Source organism: Lactuca virosa, chromosome 5, assembly GCF_052849685.1.
Source record: "Lactuca virosa cultivar CGN04683 chromosome 5, Lactuca_virosa_CGN04683_v6, whole genome shotgun sequence".
NCBI classification, from domain to species: Eukaryota; Viridiplantae; Streptophyta; class Magnoliopsida; order Asterales; family Asteraceae; genus Lactuca; species Lactuca virosa.
Window position 1 is genome coordinate 402,600,831 of NC_136430.1, and position 20,105 is coordinate 402,620,935.

The following is a 20,105-nucleotide window of genomic DNA, read 5'->3' on the forward strand; positions in this document are numbered from 1 at the left end:
AGCCCCAGCAGAGAGGAGCCAAGCATTTCAGTGTCAAACAGGGGAAGCCAGGACTCCAACAGGTGATATTGCGGGTATGTTATATTTTGCTTTCTCCTTGGTTATTATCAGTATTTGTATTGCTTGGAGTTTTGTATCGGTTTGGGTAAGCATTATCGTTGGTTTAAATTCTTTGTTAATTGTTTGGGTAGTATCATCAAGAATTATTATATGCCATTTGCATGCCATGAATCATTAGTGGATCAGTAAGGGGTTGTATATTGTTGAGCGGGTTTCAGTGTAGGCCCAAGGAGAGTGGTCCATATGTACTGTAGACCTTGTGAGGCAGTCCAGTCAGACTGTAGTCTCATGTGTGCATGCATTATATGTGTGATTTTGTGTGGGGGAACTCACTAAGATTTGGCTTACAGTTGTGGATTAAAATTTTTTAGGTACTTCAGAGGACAATGGGAAGGAAAAGGCGTGATTGTGCACATCATCCTGTTGATTTTTACTTGAGAAATGTTATTGTTACTCTTATTTTTATGATTATGTTTCGAAACAATGATTTTAATACTTTATGGTTTTTATGGAAATGTCTTTTGAAAATGAAAATTTTTTATTATGGTTTTTGGGATGTTACAAGTTGGTATCAGAGCCCTGGTTTGAGAGATTTGAATGAACAATCGTGTGATTCCAAACTCAAACTATGGATCTGCAAAAAAAAATTCATAAATAATTTCTAAATAACTAAAAATGAGGATGTGATGTATACAATCTGTTGGATTAGGTGTCTAAGCCATAACTATATTTGGTATGTACTTGACCCGGTTGTAGCATGGTCCTTTTGGGTTGCCTTCACCAAAGCAACTTGACTGGAAGAATAATTGAAAAAGAGGATAAAAGTGATTTATTTATATATTATTTAAATAATAAATTAAAAGAGAAATCATATTATTTAATTAACATTGGTCAAAAATTAATTTTGTGGTCAAAAGAGGTTAATTGAATTAAGGGGACTGATATTGTAATTATGAGATAGTTGCAATATGGGCTGAGGATCCCTAACTTAAGGGATGGATGATTTTATGGGAAGCACATAAGAATTCGTCCAAGGGCTAGGTTCTGGAAGGATCTTATGGGCTGCTTAGAGCCTAAGCAACCGGATTAGGTCTTTGACTAAAACCCTAATTCGCCAGCTATATAAGGACACCCTTGGCATCCAATTTTTGGCTACACTAACACTAAGAGGATCTTTAGAGCCAAAAATTACCTTCCCTCTCTCTCTTGCATTCTCCAATTGCTTTGGTGTTTGTGATCTACTAGAGGCATCACATTTGAGGTGCTAGGTTCTCAAAAGCTCAAGATCTTCAAGCTTCAATTGAAAGGTAACATTCTTATTAGTTATTTATGTTGATTTCGATTTTGTTGTATGCTAGATTAGGGTTTACAAGCTTTGGATGATTATTGCATGTACAATTAGAAAAACTAGATCCAAAGTTTTAGGGTTTGCATGTGCACCATAGGATTGATGTTTTGCTCATAACCCAACAGTGGTATCAGAGCCTAGGCTGTTTTTCTATTGTATTTGATGCCATGTTTAATCATTCAAAGAAAAAAAATCGTTTTTTGCTTCTGCATAGTGACCACGACGTGGCATTTAATGTCACGACGTGGCCGCGGGTCAGGATGCAAAATTTGAGTTTTTGCCCTAATTTGATTTGGATAATTACCATAAATTGTTTTTCAAATTAAAAATCAGATTTTTCTGATATGGTAATTGATGTCCTAATCAAATTAAAAGATAATTTTCATAAATAAGATAATTACTTGTTTTATATGATAAATATTGATTATTTGTATTTTGATTTGAATTATCTTGTAAAGAAAATAGATTAGGTCAAATTATGTGATAAAGATTAATAATATGATTAATTAATTATTTTTCAAAATTGATCTAAAAGATATTTTGAAAAGTTTCAAAATTTGCCCTTAAGTTTTGGAATTTAAAATTTTGGATTGAAAGTTTTAATTTTGAAAAACATTTAAATTCTAAACCCCAGAGTTTTAAAAGTTTAAAATTCAACCCTTATAATATTATAAGATTATAAGATTAATAATTATATATATGTATAAGATAAAGATAGTCTCACCGTTAGTAGGGCTCATTCACGAAGCCGATCTATAAGGGGGGTATAAGGTTGCTGCCTATAAAATGGCAGTTTAATGAGTGTCCACTCTCACCCACCGCTTCCTTGATTGGTGGAGGGTCGTTAGCCGAACGGGTAGGATAGGGCAACTAAATCCTCATTAATAAGTATAATGATTTTAATAAAGTAACTAAATGTTTTTATAAAATTCCCAATCTTAGTTACTTTAGGTAAAATGTGAAATGATGCTATTCCATGAAATTACACTTTGCACCTTGCCAAGTCGTTAGTGGAGCGTGTGTGGTTAACCGACACACTAATTTGGGACTAGCAAAGGTGGCAAAGGGTAGCTCGATGTTTATCATAGATTGATGGAGTGTGTGTGGCTAACCGACACATCAATTAGGTTGGAAATAACATCGAGAGTACCAAATATATTTGCATGGTTATTCACACCTTGTTTGTGATCCTCAGTATCCCAGTCACAAACTTGAAGGGCATAATCGAGATTTAAGCATGCCATTGAAAAGTTCAAAGAATCTCAAAAGATCTAGGAATTTCAATTCATTTAAAACTTAAAGTCTTTTTCGTTTTTCATGGTGGAAATTGGTAAATCGTCATTTACCTACCTTCAAATTATTTTCAATTAGATTACGGCATCCCTCTCCTGAATTGTAAATAATTGTGTTGGGTCCTAGCCCTAATTTCTCATTTGGGTGTTTAATTGGGGATTCTTATCTAATCTAAACTTTGTTCTTTTTCTTTTTCAGATGTCTACTCCAAACAACGCTTCTGGATTGACCCATTCTGGCTCATTCTCACTCATGAACTTGTGTGGGAAGGTGATCTTCGATTGATCCAACTTCAACGATTGGATCCACAACATTCGCACGGTCACCCGTTACGAGGACAAATAGTATGTTCTCGACAAGAAGCTGAAAGAGGTCAACCTTAATACTGCTACTCCTGAAGGAAATTGCTGCCTACGAAACTCATGAGCGAGATGCTACGAAGGTTCATTGCATCATGCTCGCAACAATGACTGCTAAGCTCCAAAATTCCTACGAGGACTTCTATCCCTACGAGATGCACCAGGATTTGATGGAAAGGTACCATCAAAGTGCGAGGCAGGAGAGGTACGAGATCATCACTGCGATGAACACTACCAAAATGAAGGATGGAGAGTCCATCACGGCCCACCTGGAAATGATGCAGAGATTCGTGGACCGCTTGCTGAAGTTAAATGTGAACTTCGATGAGGAGATGGACATAGATATCATTCTACACTTATTGCCTCCTTGTTACAACCAATTTCATATGACCTACCATATGAACAAGGAGGAGGTCACCCTGAGCAAGCTTCAAGGCCTGCTAAGGACTGCTGAGAGCAGTCTAAAAGACAAATCTGTTACATTAACTGCTACTGTTGCTGCCCCTGTCTTGGCCATTGGGCAAGGGAAAGGGAAGAAGAGGAAGACTCCTTCTAAGAGCCACAAGGGTAAACCCCATGATGGATCCTCTTCTAGCGGGACCAAAGCTGGTACTGCTTCCCTCTCTTCCAACCCTAAAGAAGAAGAGTGCTTCTACTGTCACGACAAAGGGCATTGGAAATGAAGCTGTCCGAAGTATCTGCAGGACATCAAGGATGGAAAGATAAAGCCATCCTTCTTAGGTATTTACATTATTCAATCTAAAAACTCATCACATGTTATTTCTTGGGTCCTTGATACAGGATGTGGTTTTCACATTTGTTCAGATTTTCAGGGTCTAAGAAGAAGTAGGGATGTGGAGCATGGGAACATGAACCTGATCATGGGGAATAGGAAAGTGTCGCCTGTCACCAAGATTGGAGTTTACTCTTTAGTGCTTAGTAGTGGGTTAGGTTTAGATTTAAATGATTGTTGCTACTCGTCAGAAATGGTGAGAAATATTATTTCTTTTCATGGTTTGTACTGACAAGGTTTTAGATTTTCATTTAATAATGAAATTGGTTCTATTAATGCTTTCTTGAATGGTACTTTCTATTTTGAAGCATTGCCTTGTAATGGAGTATATGAAACTGTGAATGTTGTTGATTACTTAGGAAATAATGTATTGCATATTGATTTGTCCAATGGTTTGGAAAAAGAATGCTTGTGGCATTGTCGTCTTGGACATGTCAATAAGAAGCGCATAGCGCAACTCCAAAAGGATGGAGTGTTGGAGTCATTCGACCTCAAGTCGGATGACACGTGCGAATCTTGTTTACTTGGAAAGATGACCAAGTCACCCTTCACTGGTACTTGTGAAAGGGGTGAGGGTTTATTGGATCTCATACATACCGATGTATGTGGGCCCTTTAGATCCACCACAAGGGATGTGAACCGCTTCTATGTGACTTTTACCAATGACTATTGCAGATATGGGTATATCTACTTAATCAAACACAAGTCAGAAAACTTTGAAAAGTTCAAAGAGTTTAAGAAAGAAGTTGAGAATCAGCTGGGCAGGAAAATTAAGATGCTCCGATCCGATCGAGGAGGTGAGTACCTTAGTATTGAATTCCACGACTACCTCAAGGAATGCAGAATGGTTTCGCAAATGACACCACCTAGGACACCGCAGTTGAATGGTGCAAATGATGGGCGCAATCGAACCTTGTTGGACATGGTTCGTTCCATGATGAGTCGAGCTTCGTTACCTATCTCATTATGGGGGTATGCCTTAGATACTGCCGCCCATATCCTTAATCTAGTCCCGACTAAAAAGGTTGTCAAAACACCTCACGATATGTGGACAGGGAAAGTTCCCTCGTTGGCACATATCAAGGTTTGGGGTTGCGAGGCTTTCATACGACGAGAGACTCACGACAAGCTCGAACCTCATAGTGAGCGATGTATTTTCATCCGCTATCCGCAGAAGTCCTTTGGGTATCTCTTCTATAAACCGAGTGACAATGTTGTCTTCATTGCGAGGAGAGGGGTTTTCCGAGAGCGAGAACTCATATGCCAAGAGGACAGTGGGAGGCAAATTGACATTGAAGAGCTTCAAGAGTGAAGCGATGAAAGAACCTCTAACACTGGAACTCAACCCGAGGAGGAAACTCCTGTTGAACCGATTGACGATTCCTTACCTCTTAGACGTTAAACCCAACAACTACAAGGAAGCCATGGCAGGCCTGAAGTCTGCGAAATGGAAAGAGGCTATGGACAGCGAGATTCAGTCCATGTATGACAATCAAGTTTGGGATGTGCCAGGTCGTAAAGACAGTCGGGTGCAAATGGATCTTTAAGAAGAAGACCGACATGGATGGTAAAGTACACACGTATAAGGCGCGATTGGTTGCGAAGCGCTTTACTCAAACTCCCGGAGTTGACTATGATGAGACCTTCTCACCAGTAGCGAAGATTAAATATATAAGGGTTATGCTAGCCATAGCTGCATTTCATGACTATGAAATATGGCAAATGGATGTCAGAACCGCTTTCCTTAATGGGAAGTTGGCTGAGGATGTTTACATGAGTCAGCCAGAGGGTTTTGTCGATGCAAAGCATCCTAATAGAGTGTGTAAGCTTGAGAAATCTATCTATGGATTAAAGCAAGTGTCTCGCAGATGGAATCTTTGTTTCGATGAAAAAGTCAAAGAGTTTGGTTTTTCAAGAAGCGAGGATGAGTCCTGTGTATATGTCAAAGCCAGTGGGAGTATAGTTAGCTTTCTCGTTTTGTATGTGGATGACATACTACTCATAGTAAACGACATACCAACCTTGCAAGAGGTTAAGTCCTGGCTTGGGAAGTGCTTCGCTATGAAGGACCTCGGAGAAGGTGCCTATATTCTAGGGATAAGGATAATGAGAAATATGAGTAAAAGACTAATATAACTTAGTCAAAGTACTTACTTGGATAAAGTGTTGAAATGTTTCAGCATGGAGAATTCCAAGAAAGGGGAGTTACCAATCCAAAGCAATACCAAGTTGAGTAAGACTCAAAGCCCGAGTGCCGATGGCGAGATAGCAGAGATGAGCAGTGTACCTTATACTTCCGCAGTTGGCTCAATCATGTATTCTATGACATGTACTCGCCCTGATGTCACCTTTGCTTTGAACATGGTCATCAGATATCAAGGGAACCCTGGTAGAGCACATTGGACCTTAGTAAAGAACATTCTTAAGTACCTACGGAGGACTAATGACTGGTTTCTTATCCTCGGTGGGAGTGATGACTTGAGAGTGTGATGGTATAGTGACGCCAGTTTTCAGACCAACCGAGATAATTTCCGCTCTTAGTCGGGCTGGGTCTTTACCTTGAATGAAGGAGCAGTGACTTGGAAAAGTTCCAAGCAAGAGACCGTAGTTGATTCAACGTGTGAATCAGAGTACATAGCAGCAAGCGAAGCCTCAAAGGAGGCAATATGGCTAAAGAGCTTCATCGGAGACCTTGGAGTTGTACCGGCCATAAAGGAGCCTATGGATATTTTCTGCGATAACGAAGGTGCAGTTTCCTTAACCCAGGAACCAAGGATCATGGCAGATCCAGACATATCGACAAGAAATATCATTTCATTAGACATCGGGTAGAAGAGGGACTCCTCGTAGTGAAGAGGGTATCGTCAGAGGATAACCCAACAGATCCCCTTACGAAGGGACTGAGTAGGGTTAAACACTTGCAGCACGCTAGGAGCATTGGGCTGAATGACGATGTTAGTTTTAGTGATTAGATAGCCTTAGAAACTTGTAATAGATAAATTGTAATTAACATTTGATGATTAAATAAAGGAGTATTATTTATAAGTAATGTTACTGTCTTATGTTAATTATTTACTATTGTTTCACTTTGCATGTTTTGACTTCCTAAATAATTAGATTATTTAAACTATTCACAGTCGATCATACGTTAGAAGTAAGTATGAAAGAAGACTGTCATGAATTGGATTGTAGATTGTCTAAGCATTTAGACATAGCAAAAGTTTGTTGCAACGTTCATGAGTGCTTATGAAATATGATTTGAGTATTGGATTAAACCCGCGCTCACATGAATCACTTCATGGAATTAATCACGAGTGATTGTGAGATGATAATATCATATAGTCTTTAAACCTAGATATATGAGTTGTTGTTTGCAAGTCGATTGTGCATTGATAATGTGTAAACGCATTAGTAACTTGATGTTATAAAACGCATTGTTGTGTACAATTTGATGAGTAAATAGTAGGAGCATATAAGTCGAAGTTTAGCTGTTCCTTTTATTCTACGAGGGTAAAAGCGATATCTTGGGCCTCTCGATGATTTTGTTTTGACTTTTGTGTCGGGCCGGTCAGGACTAAGTTGATGTGTTCAATTAAGTTCTATGTCAGACAAATCAGAGACCGAGAAACAAACTGCTGGACAATAAGTATGACTATGTTCCATGTAATTGTCCACACGATATGTTGAGAATGAAGGACTATACGATCCCTTATCTAAAGGACATGTCAGAGTTTGACAGCGGTTTTTGAGAGCTAAGATTGCTAATTGGATTTTGAAGTCGTATTTGCATCTATAGTTATTAGACTTATCTAAGTGGGAGACTGTTGGATTAGGTGTCTAAGCCATAACTATATTTGGTATGTACTTGACCCGATTGTAGCATGGTCCTTTTGGGTTGCCTTCACCAAAGCAACTTGACTGGAAGAATAATTGAGAAAGAGGATAAAAGTGATTTATTAATATATTATTTAAATAATATATTAAAAGAGAAATCATATTATTTAATTAACATTGGTCAAGAATTAATTTAGAATTAATTTTGTGGTCAAAAGAGGTTAATTGAATTAAGGGGACTGATATTGTAATTATGAGATAGTTGCAATATGGGCTGAGGATCCCTAAGTTAAGGGATGGACGATTTTATGGGAAGAACATAGGAATTCGTCAAAGGGCTAGGTTTTGGAAGGATCTTATGGGCTGCTTAGAGCTTAAGCAACCAGATTAGGTCTTTTACTGAAACCCTAATTCTTCAGCTATATAAGGACACCCTTGGCATCCAATTTTCGGCTACAATAACCCTAAGAGGATCTCTAGAGCCGAAAATTACCTTCCCTCTCTCTCTAGCATTATCCAATTGCTTTGGTGTTTGTTATCTACTAGAGGCATCACATTTGAGGTGCTAGGTTCTCAAAAGCTCAAGATCTTCAAGCTTCAGTTGAAAGGTAACATTCTTATTAGTTATTTATGTTGATTTCGATTTTGTTGTATGCTAGATTAGGGTTTACAAGCTTTGGATGATTATTACATGTACAATTAGAAAAACTAGATCCAAAGCTTTAGGGTTTGCATGTGCACCATAGGATTGATGTTTTGCTCATAACCCAACACAATCAACCGGAGCTAAAGAGAAAGTTATTCCCCAAGATACCCACACTCGTTATATGTATGTTGTTGATATGTTAAAGTGTTAGAACTACATGCTATTTCATAGGCTAAGGATATTTAGGAATTGCATGATAGAATTGTCTGATTTATGATGCCTGATAGCCTAGGGGATTTCTTGTTATGCCATATGAAACTAACATTATTGTTGTAGTTGCTAAGTGTATGCATCATGATTGTTCATAACTAGGATTTTATAGCTTGAGAATGCTTGATTTAGCCTTATTTCATGTTCCTTGTTTGGTTGTGGGCTTATGGTAGAATCAATTATTCGACTCTTTATTGAATCGAGAGTTATGTATGATTAGCATACACAAGGCGACCATAGTGTTAGTGAAGGTTTCATGAGTTGGGTGTGTTATTGTTACAGTGCTAGCAGACGTAAGAATTGGTAGTTACTCTTGAGAGAATGAGTGTATGGTGTATACGTACCCTAGTTGCTTTGGGCCTAGTGGCCCAATAATTTAGTGGTGATCCTCTAAGACAATAACGAGTAGGTGTGGAAGGTAGTATGTGTAACGCCCGCCGATTCGGGCTAGTCAATTAAGATATTATAAGGGTTAAAAATGAATTTTTGATAGAATATTATATAGGATAAATAAACTTAACCAAATTTATAGTATATGTGACAAGGATTCCATGCATATAAAGAACGCCCAAATCTGACTTCATGAAAGGAAGTTATGATTTTTCTAATATTTCAACGTAGCAATATACGGATCAGAAACCGAAATTGAAATTAGACGATTGTTAGGAAAAACAATCTAAATGAGAGTTAAAGATCTCGTCAATACCTATCTGTAGACATAAAGATAGTCGAGAACGGACGTTGGACGAGTGAGTTATGAATTTTTAAACGGACTTTAACAATCTAAGTATGTTAAAAATATAACTTTAAAAATAAATTCAAAATTAGCCGACGGAGTCTAAATGAAATTTGTAGATGTCATCGATTGCTACGTGTGGATATAAAATCCGTCGAAAACGGAGCTCGTACATAAAATATATGAATTTTCTAAGAAATTAGAAATTTTTGCGCGCAACCACGCGCCCATACAGTAGTCGTGTCACACACTGACTCTCCACCAGATGCTCGATACATGGCACCACGTAGAGAACGACACATCATCACCTCCCGACCAGGTGCATGGCGCACATCTGATCTCTGCGTGGCGAGTCCCCCGATTCAGCCTGTATAAATCTTCGGTGGGCAGGACCATTTTGGCGTATAACTGTTCTGATCCAGCAACCCAAGATGATAGTTCCAGCCTAGGCACCTCTCCAATACATAGTCTATATGTAGAGTAATTAATAGTAATACTTTTATTTATAGGTTTGAGGACAAACCTAATCAGAGTATATGTACAAAGCTATAGTAGTAATTCCTAAATAAATACTAATTCGCTATGGCAACTAGCTCTGATACCAATCTGTCACTCCTTCCCTGGCCGATGGCGGAGAATGTTGAGTCGTGACGGTATAAATATTTCCCAACTCACAGAGCGCCAATCATAATTACCAATCTAACGAAAATCTACAAGTCTTCATACCGATAATCCTTTCTTGATTGGATCATGACTCCATCTTAGGAACATATGTGCTTTTTTAAAAACGTCAACATAATGTTGGGGAGTGCATAGGTTTTTATAGTTTCCAGCTTTTATTTAGTTATATTAATGTAACATCCCAAAAATCATGACAAAAAATTTTCGTTTTTAAATATAATACTTATAAAACCATTTACTGAAAAACAACATCATCATCATTTCAAGTCATCAACCATAACCACATGTCTCAAAAATCATAACAGAAAGTAGTAATAATGTCAGAGTACAAATCACATGGATCTCAAAATGCGGAAATCATGTGTGTGCGATGCGCTGCTACCGTGTCGGCTCCTTCCCCTTCGACGAAGAGATACCTGAAACCAAAACTGAAAACCGTAAGCACAAATCTTAGTAAGTTCCCCCATCATACCACATACCAACAACATACATACTGTTGGGCGATTCTGGGGTGCCCGACCTACCCATGTCAAGCAGTTATGGGGCGCTGACCTACCCATGTCGAGCAGTTCTGGGGTGCTGACCTACCAATGTCAAGAAGTTCTGGGGTGCTGACCTACCCATGTCAAGCCGTTCTGGGGTGCTGACCTACCCTCCGGTTTATCGCAACCGGCTACGGGGACTATTTCACCCCTACTACTACCACACAAACATAACATAAACATACTGTCAGGCATATCTGGGGTGCCGACCTACCCTTCGGTCCTAACGACCGAACTCGGGGGCTACTCCCCTCCTACTACCACTAACGCATACCACATATCATGCTAGCACATAAAACACATCAGGTAGTAGCAAACCTAGATGATTATCACAAAGACAATCATCTATCAACAACTCCTACTAGTGGGCCGACATTATGGCCGTAGACGCACTGCTACTGGAAGGTAACTCACCTCGATGTCGTGTAGTGTCTGCATAGTCCTTGGTACGGAAACCCACTCGTCTCAACTCCTCAATCCCTACACAACAACCTTCCTTGATTACTAATTCATACTCACAATCCTCCCTTACAAGGGTCAACTCAAGTCCAGGTCAAAGTCAAAGTCAACTTTGGTCAAATTCAACATCCAGTTGACTCGACTCACCGAGTCGGTCCACCAACTCGTCGATTCCCTATCCTTACAAAATGCTACAACCCTGACTCTACTCGTCGAGTCTAGCAAGAACTCGACGAGTTCTCCTTCAACCATAACATCGGGACCATCTTCAACCGACTCGCCGAGTTCATCCTTGAACTCGTCGAGTTCATCTTCATTCGCATGAATGTGTCCAGTCTATGACTCACCGAGTTTTCCTTGAACTCATCGAGTCCGTCTTCATGTAGTTGGGACATTGCCTTGAACTTGTCGAGTTCGTCCTTGCACTCGTCGAGTTCTTTGATCTTCAAGTCCATAACAAACCCCAACAGGCTGAGTTTTCCTTCAGCTCAACCAAAGCCCATTTCCAGAAGACGTTTGGGGAAAACTGTGACCCGAATCGCCGAGTCACCTAAGCGACTCATCGAGTCCCTCTTTGTCCAAAACTATACAGTCGATTTTAATCGGTCTTAATGCATCCAAATCATAGATCTGACCTCCTAGGGTCCATGTTATACGTAAAGCTATGAACCTGATGCCCATGCATGGGGTTTTTGGCTCAAAAGGCTATAAAATGGGGTTTATAAGATGCATGGGCTTCCGATGGCCATAAAGTTGGCACCTTTATGCCATGGGAATCCTCAATGGTTCCAGATCTGAAGCTAACACTCCACAATATGATCCAAACCCAAATGTGGCTTAGAAATGTCCCAAAAATGGCAAGATCCATGTCTTAAAGAAGATCTATCAAATAATAAGTCAAGGTTCAAGCTTTTTACCTTGAATAATCTGGAAATGGAGTAAAATCTCTGGATGCACTTGCTTCTTCAAGAACCATCAAGCTTCCACTTCTTCCTTTAAGTTTCAAACAACTCTAAATACTCAAAAATGGCTCAAGAACGCTCAACAAGCTCTAGGGTTTCGAGATAAGGCTTTCTGGAAGTGAGAGGGACGATGGGGGTTGGGTTGAGGCAAGATAAGTTGTTTAAATAAGGTACAAACCCTAAATATTAGGGTTTCATCCAGACAGTCCTACTCGCCGAGTCGGACTCCCGACTCGTCGAGTAGGTTACTTAAAACCCGCGTCCAAAGTCTTGTCTACTCGACGAGTTGGGCCTCTAACTCGCCGAGTCCCAGAGTAAAAACATAAAATCTTTAAATTTAAAATACGTACCGGGAACCGGGCGTTACAATTAATTTAAGAATTATTTTTCTTTCAGAAAAACCTTTCCTAAAGTACTTTATCAACCCTAGCTTACTATCTTTTAGGATATCTAACGATCCTATCTTACTATCTTATTAGGATATATTTATTAATCCTAATTAACTATCTTTGTAGGATATCTAACGATCCTATCTTATCACCTTCTAGGATATCTAACGATCCTAACTTATCAACTTCTAGGATATCTAACAATCATATCTTACTATCTTTTAGGATATTTAACGATCTTATCGTACTATCTTTTAGGATATATCTAATTCTAACATATTTTATCTACTATTCTAAGGTGTCCCCTATGGTAGTCTGATCTATAAGGTGATCTAATGTATTACCATGAGCCCCCATAATCGACACCGTTTGACTAATAATTTTTCCCCGCCACGACGCTTTATGAGACGTCGAATAGTGAATAATAAGAAAGTTATCCTGTCGGGATTGTAACTAGCAATCGCAGGTGGCGTTGTCCGACACCGTATAGATCTATACATATCTTTCTATCTCTCTCAAGATTAACGATTATAGGTATATGGGGAATATCGAATTTAATCAAGGCCTTTGGATGAATTAACAGCTCACTAACGCATTGACCTTAGGTATTTATCTTTTATCTTTTATCTTAATCCTTCCTGGGGATTTCCTATAACTATAACAATATAAATCTTTTATTTTATATTTGATAATTATAACTTTTGATCTCATAATTATTTTGTATATATAAGTATTCATATATATACCCTACTTATGGTTATTTGAAAACAAGATATTTGGGCAGAGTAACAACTAAGTACGGTGCATATCCTAAATTTGACCAACATAACTTCTAGGTACTACGTTATCCTAGGGATTTGGCCATTATAAGATTTAGGTATTATCTCTTCCTAGACTATCGGGCATCATATCTCTTAGGCATAATATCATAGCTTACAACTAGGCATAGTATCTATAGCTATATTATCTTAAGGCTTTAAGCTTTATAAAATGATTTGATATTTATAACTATAAATATATTTTGATAAAACCATTTGATAAACATGTATTCCACCCCCCCTCCAGTAAAACATTTAAAACAGTGTAATAGGGGTCGTGTACTCACTGTAGTAGCATATTCTGAAGCATCAGAGCCATTGCATCCGAAGCTTCGCGCGAACGAGGGGGTCTCCGAAATATCTTGAGAGAGTGTTTGGGATGAGAAAATCAAAACGTGAGAAACTCTATTTATAGGGGTTGTGCGTGCGGTGTACTTTATGCGTGGCATGCATTCGCTTTTTGGCTCCATCCAGAGCTTTCCACGTGTCACACTTCTGATGGTTCACGTCTCCCTAATCATCGACAAATTTGGGTGTCAGGTGTGCGTGACGGGTATGATGTGCAACTCTAAATGTTTTATAAAAAATCATATCTTCCTTATATGAATCTTTTTTCTTACCCTATTTATATATTTGTGTAGCTCTCTACTAGTACTACAACTTTTCTTAAGGTCGCGTTGCCAAATTTTGACTTTCGTTTTTAACCCGTATTTTATATTTATCTAAAAATTGTATCTCCTTCATACGAACTCCGTTTTTGATCTTTTTCCTTTCAAAGTCCTTATCTTACAGGTTACTATGATTTTCCTTTTTGTGATTTTAGCCGAAACTCAACCGATTTCTATATGTTATTTTGACACTAATAGCATTATTAACGCGATTGGTTTTTATCTTTATAAAATCATAATTCCTTCAATCGGGGTCAGATTTTTGAAATGCTTATATCTTTGGGATCACCTTGTTGTGTACTTTACAAATACACTAACCATCATAAAAGGTGATATGACTTTTTGGTCACTCGTTTTTTACCCTATTATCATTTTTTAACTGATCATATTTTCCTTCAATATGGAAAGTTCTATCGTTATCGTCGGTTGATGCTAATCTTTAGTGACAATTGGTGACAGGAAATTCCTAACGGTTACATTCTCCCCCTGTTTTAAGAATTTCGTCCTCGAAATTCATACCTTATGGAAATCTTAAGTGGGGAGACCAGTTTCTTAATCAGGAAATCGATTCCTTTTTCCTACTTATTGGGATACTTCTAATTCTCCAACTTTATCATTAGCATCTAATATTTGTCTTTTTGAAATCTTATTTGATTTTATCCTTATTTTATACCAATAGGAAATCTAAATCTCTTATCTTTATATTGGTGTGGATTTTTGGAAGAATTTCTATTTTTATTTGCCTATCACAACATGTACTCAAAATAGACCTTTAGATATATATATATATATATATATATATATATATATATATATATATATATATATATATATATATATATAACAATGTTGAGTACAATATCATGGGTTTCCAATTCCCTTGTTCAATCATTACCTAATCATTCCTAAACCTCTTTATTCTAATAACCAATATTTCCTTCTACTGGCCTGGTTGACTCTTACAGACGATGGCAATGTGCCCTAGCTTTCTGCAGTTGTTACACCTAAACTTCTCACATTTTCCCAGATGATGAAGTCCACAATTACTGCATAAGGGGGAGTCTTCCCAAGTATCCCCTTGGTGAAGTGAGTGATCTCTCATGAGGCTTCCTTTCTTCTTTTTCCTTCCACATGAGTCGACTAAATTTTCCCTTGATGATTCCTCCCCAATTTTCGGACTTCTTCTTACTCCTTCTTGGGTTTTGGGGCACAGGATCCTTGAGACTAAAGGCTAAATATTTAACTTCCTCATATGTATTAGGCTGGTGCGATTGCACTTCGACTCTGATATGGGGAGCTAACCCTTCGGGATATGCATTGATCTTCTGGATCTCCGAGTTGACCAATTCAGGCATATGGTGACTAGGTACTCAAAGCGTACCGTATAGAAAGTCTTGGTGCTCAGATGATTGAATTCCTGCTCGGCTCTTGCCACGTCTATGCCAGAACGAAATTCCTTTATCATCGGTTTCTTCAACTCTTCTCAGGGAGTTGCATAGGCTTCGTCTACTCCTAACGCCTTGACCTGGATACTCCACTAGAGGATAATTCCTCCCATGAACATGCAAGTTGCAAAATTGACTTTATGTTCACTAACACACCTGCTCTCTATCTCTTTCGCCCTATAGATCACATTATCTACTCCTCTGTCTCCATAGAATGATCTTGACTTAGTGTTTAGGAACTCCTGATTGGTTCTTATCAATTGTCTACCCTCCTTATTGCTTCCCTCTTCCTTTTTAGCTCTGAGATTCCCTAATGCATCAGAGACTTGATGCCGAATCATGGTCTGAATGGTGGTCGGGTCAATCAAGGTTAACATAGCAGGGTTGTTGTCCTAAAATACGGAAAGAAGGTTATTTGGTGTTCTTAAGGGTTAACACTACTTTTCTATTTGTAGGGTACTACGGTTGCTCTCCTAACAACTTGTCTTCTTATCGATTTGATAATGAAATACTTTATTGGTATCTTTTGTCATTTCTTTTCTTATTATGATGTCGTTGCTTTCTTAGCGACCTATAATTTACTGATTATTGCCATGCTACTGTTGCTTCCCTAACAATCTATATAATTTACAGATTATAGCATACTACTGTTGCTTCCCTAGCAATCTATATAATTTACTGATTATAGCATGCTATTGTTGCTTCCCTAGCAATATATATAATTTACTAATTATATCATGCTACCATTGCTTCCATAGAAATGTATATAATTTATTGATTATAGCATGATACTATTTCTTCCCTCACAATCTATATAATTTAATGATTATAGCATGATATTGTTGCTTCCCTAGCAGCCTATATTATGAATGAATTTTTCCTATTACTTTAAGGAAACCCTTCTTCATTGCCCTTAATCTTTTAATTAAGTTAAAATCATGAAGGCTTTTAGTATCTTGGGTATCTAATGGTTTTTGGGAATGAAAAGTGTAAAATTTAAAAAGCTTCATTATGCACGCCAGGCATATGATACGCGCGTAGTGCAACTACAGATCTTCATTAAAGTCGAATTTTGGCTTCATTCGAACTTTTCCCAAACATTCCTTCAATACCCCATCATCTTTATCTCGATTGGGTCCCATACGCACGACGCAAACTTCACGCGCCTACCTTCATTCTTTGATTTATTCATTTCGTTCAATCATTCTACTTACAGGTAACCTTTATACTGAATCTAACTTCAAATTTGGGCAAAATTTTGAGTTTTTAGGGTTTTTGGAGGTGTTTATGAGTTGATGAATTTGTGTTAGTTTTCATGAAATTGAGGATTACTAGAGCATTTTATACTACCTATATACTCAATTTTAGGTTTAATTCATCTATTGATTCTTATTTTGAGTTTTTAAAATTTTGTATTTTTTTAACTAAATCCGCAAATTCGTGTTGTTTTAGAAGAAATGAGATGCCTATATGTGTTCTATAGGACTAGCCGAACACCCCTATATGGTTTTTATGTTGAAAATTGGACGGAACAACAGGTTGCCATGCCTGTTGTTCTTCGTATTCTTGAGGCGCGCCGCACAGATGCATGTGCGCCGCATGCACTCGTACGCAACGCGCATCTGGAGTGTCTGATCCATTTTAACACCTAATGCAGTTTTTATCTCTTCTGACTTATTCATAACTTTTTTTTGGCCTATTTTCTTACAGGTATGGCTAGACGAGGTCGATAAGCTGCAGGTCAGTTACCTCCGAAATGGACTTCACATCCTCTCCTAGAGTTCCCTGATGATCTTCCTGATCGGAGCTATTTCTCGTCTTACTGCTCTTCTATCCAAGAAGATCAGTATTCCCCATGCTCTTTCCTGGAGGGTGGCAGACGATTCTGGGCTGACGACTCGACCGACGCCGTTTCTTACCCGTGTATTTCAGGATGATAACGGTCTTGAGCTTTTCGTCTACCAAGGATAGCGGTGGGTTATTGGGCTTTTGGAGGTGATCTACAAGGAGCTCTTCTGGGATTTCCTTTTGACAGTCCGCTTCGACAAGGAGTCGGCGTGATGAGCTGATCCATCAGGTTTTACTTTTCGCCTGGGAGGCGTATCCCGCTCCTGCAGCCTGATTGAGTTGGGGAAGCGTCTAGGGATTTACACTACTAAGGAGACTCTGAGTCCTCATTTTTATGCTTATCTTGATATCTATATTACTGCTCTACCACAGTAGTACAACTACATGCAGGTCTGGGCCCATGTTCGGGGGACTTATTTCTCTAGGACGGCCAAGGAGAGCGCATTCCGTTCTCCTATCTATTGGTTGATTCACCGATTGGTCGCTTTCACCATTTGTTACAGAAAGGAGTGTGACAAGTCTCCCTTGGGCGACCTTTTCTATATGTGGCCATTATAACATCTAGGTATTATCTCTTCCTAGACTATCGTGCATCATATCTCTTAGGCATAATATCATAGCTTACAACTAGGCACATTATCTATAGCTATATTATCCTAAGGATTTAAGCTTTATAAAATGATTTGATATTTATAACTATAAATATATTTTGATAAAACCATTTGATAAGCATATATTCCCCCCCTGCCCCCCGTAAAACATTTAAAACAGTGAAATAGGGGTCGTGTACTCACTTTAGTAGCATATTCTGAAGCATCCGAGCCATTGCATCTGAAGGTTCGCGCCATCGAGAGGGTCTGCAAAATAGATTGAGAGAGTGTTTGGACGAGAGTTTGGGATGAGAAAATCAGAAAGTGAGCACCTCTATTTATAGGGGTTGTGCGTGCGGCGCACTTCATGTGTGGCGTGTACTCGCTTCGTGGCTCTATCCCGAGCTTGCCACATGTCACACTTCTGATGGTCCACGTCTCCGTAATCTTCGACGAATCTAGGTGTCAGGTGTGCGCGACGGGCATGACGCGCACTTGGCGTGCACCCCTAAATATTTTATAAAAATTCATATCTTCTTTATATGAATCTTTTTTCTTACCCTCTTTATAAATTTGTGTAGCTATCTACTAGTACTACAACTCTCCTTAAGGTTACGTTGCCAAATTTTGACTTTCGTTTTTAACCCGTATTTTATATTTTCTAAAAATTATATCTCCTTCATACGAACTATGTTTTTGACTTTTTTCCTTTCAAAGTCCTTATCTTACGAGTTACTATGATTTTCCTTTTTATGACTTTAGTCGATTTTCAACTGATCTCTTTATGTTATTCTGACGCTACTAACGTTATTAATGTGGTAGGTTTTTATCTTTATAAATTCATAAATCCTCCAATTGGGGTCAAATTTTTGAAATGTTTATATCTTTGGGATCACTTTGTTGTGTACTTTCCAAATACACTAACCATCATAAAAAGTGATCTAACTTTTTGGTCACTCATTTTTTACCCTATTATCATTTTTTAACTGATCATATTTTCCTTCTATATGAAAAGTTCTATCGTTATCGTTGGTTGATGCTAATCTTTAGTGACAATTGGTGACGGAAAATTCCCAATTGTTACACCTCGCACCACCATAGATGCAGGAGTTGTCCTCTCAGCTCCAGGAGTTGTTTGGCAAGTAGTTTATCCTAAGGGTGAACTTCGTACGGTACCAAATATTTTTCCTCCAAACCGTATAACGTGCCAACTATAGTTGGTAGAGAAATTTAGCTATTAGTACCGTACCAACTATACTTGGTACAAACTTGTTGTTGGACATATTGGTATTGGTAGATATACCAAAAAATCAAACTAATATGAATTTGAAGAGTTCAACCCTTCATAATTTATATAAGGCTTTAAATTATAATCATCACATGTGGTTAGGAAGTTTTCCGAACTCGAAACAATATAAGCAAAAATTATGATGGCTGTTTTGTAACGCCCCGATTCTTAGGTATCAATTTCTGATATAAGATTTCTTCTTGATTTCAAGGTCCACTCGACGAGTTGGTTGCCCGACTCGTCGAGTAGCAGCGGGTTGGTCCACATGTTTAAGTGACCTACTCGCTAAATCCAAGAATGGACTCGACGAGTAGGTGCTGGGGGATGAAACCCTAATTTTCGGGGTTTTGCATCCTATTTAAAGAATCATAAGCCTCCTTCAGCCTCTTTACAGTCCCTTGAGAGCTCAGCAAAACCCTAATACGTGTGTGTGCTCCATTGTGTGTTTTAAGCTTTGGAAGAGGATTCTTGGTGAGAAGAGCTTGGAGATCAAGTGATTAGAAGCAAAGAACTTGTGGGGATCTGATATCTACCTCATTTGGCATCTAGTGGAAGGTATCAAGTCGTTACCTTGACCTCATTTCATTCTAGATCTCATTTGGTTAAAGATTTGGGCTTTTCTAGCATAATAAGAAGCCATTCATGGGTATAAGTTAAGATCTGAAGTTGTAACTTTAGATCTAGACTTTCCTTGGTCTCTAAGTCCATAAAGTTTCCAGCTTTGGCAAGTATGAACCTCTCCTCAAGTATAAGACTTATTTGCAAGCCTGGTTTTGTCATTTTAAGACTTTAGAGCTTTGCATGCACGTAAAGTTTGCAACTTTACGTGATAAACATGCCTTGGGAAGCTGGATCTGCAACATGGAACCTTAGCATGGATTAAAAAGCATCTGTATGGATGAAGGACTGAAGGGACTTGGAGAGTTGCATGGCCAACTTGGCGAGTCCGATGAAGATTGTCGTGGACTCGGCGGGTCAATGGGGTGACTCGGCGAGTCAACTAGGGTTTTCCCAACTTTTGGACACGCATAGACTCGACGAGTTGGTCGGAAACTCGGCGAGTCAGTGAGAGTTTT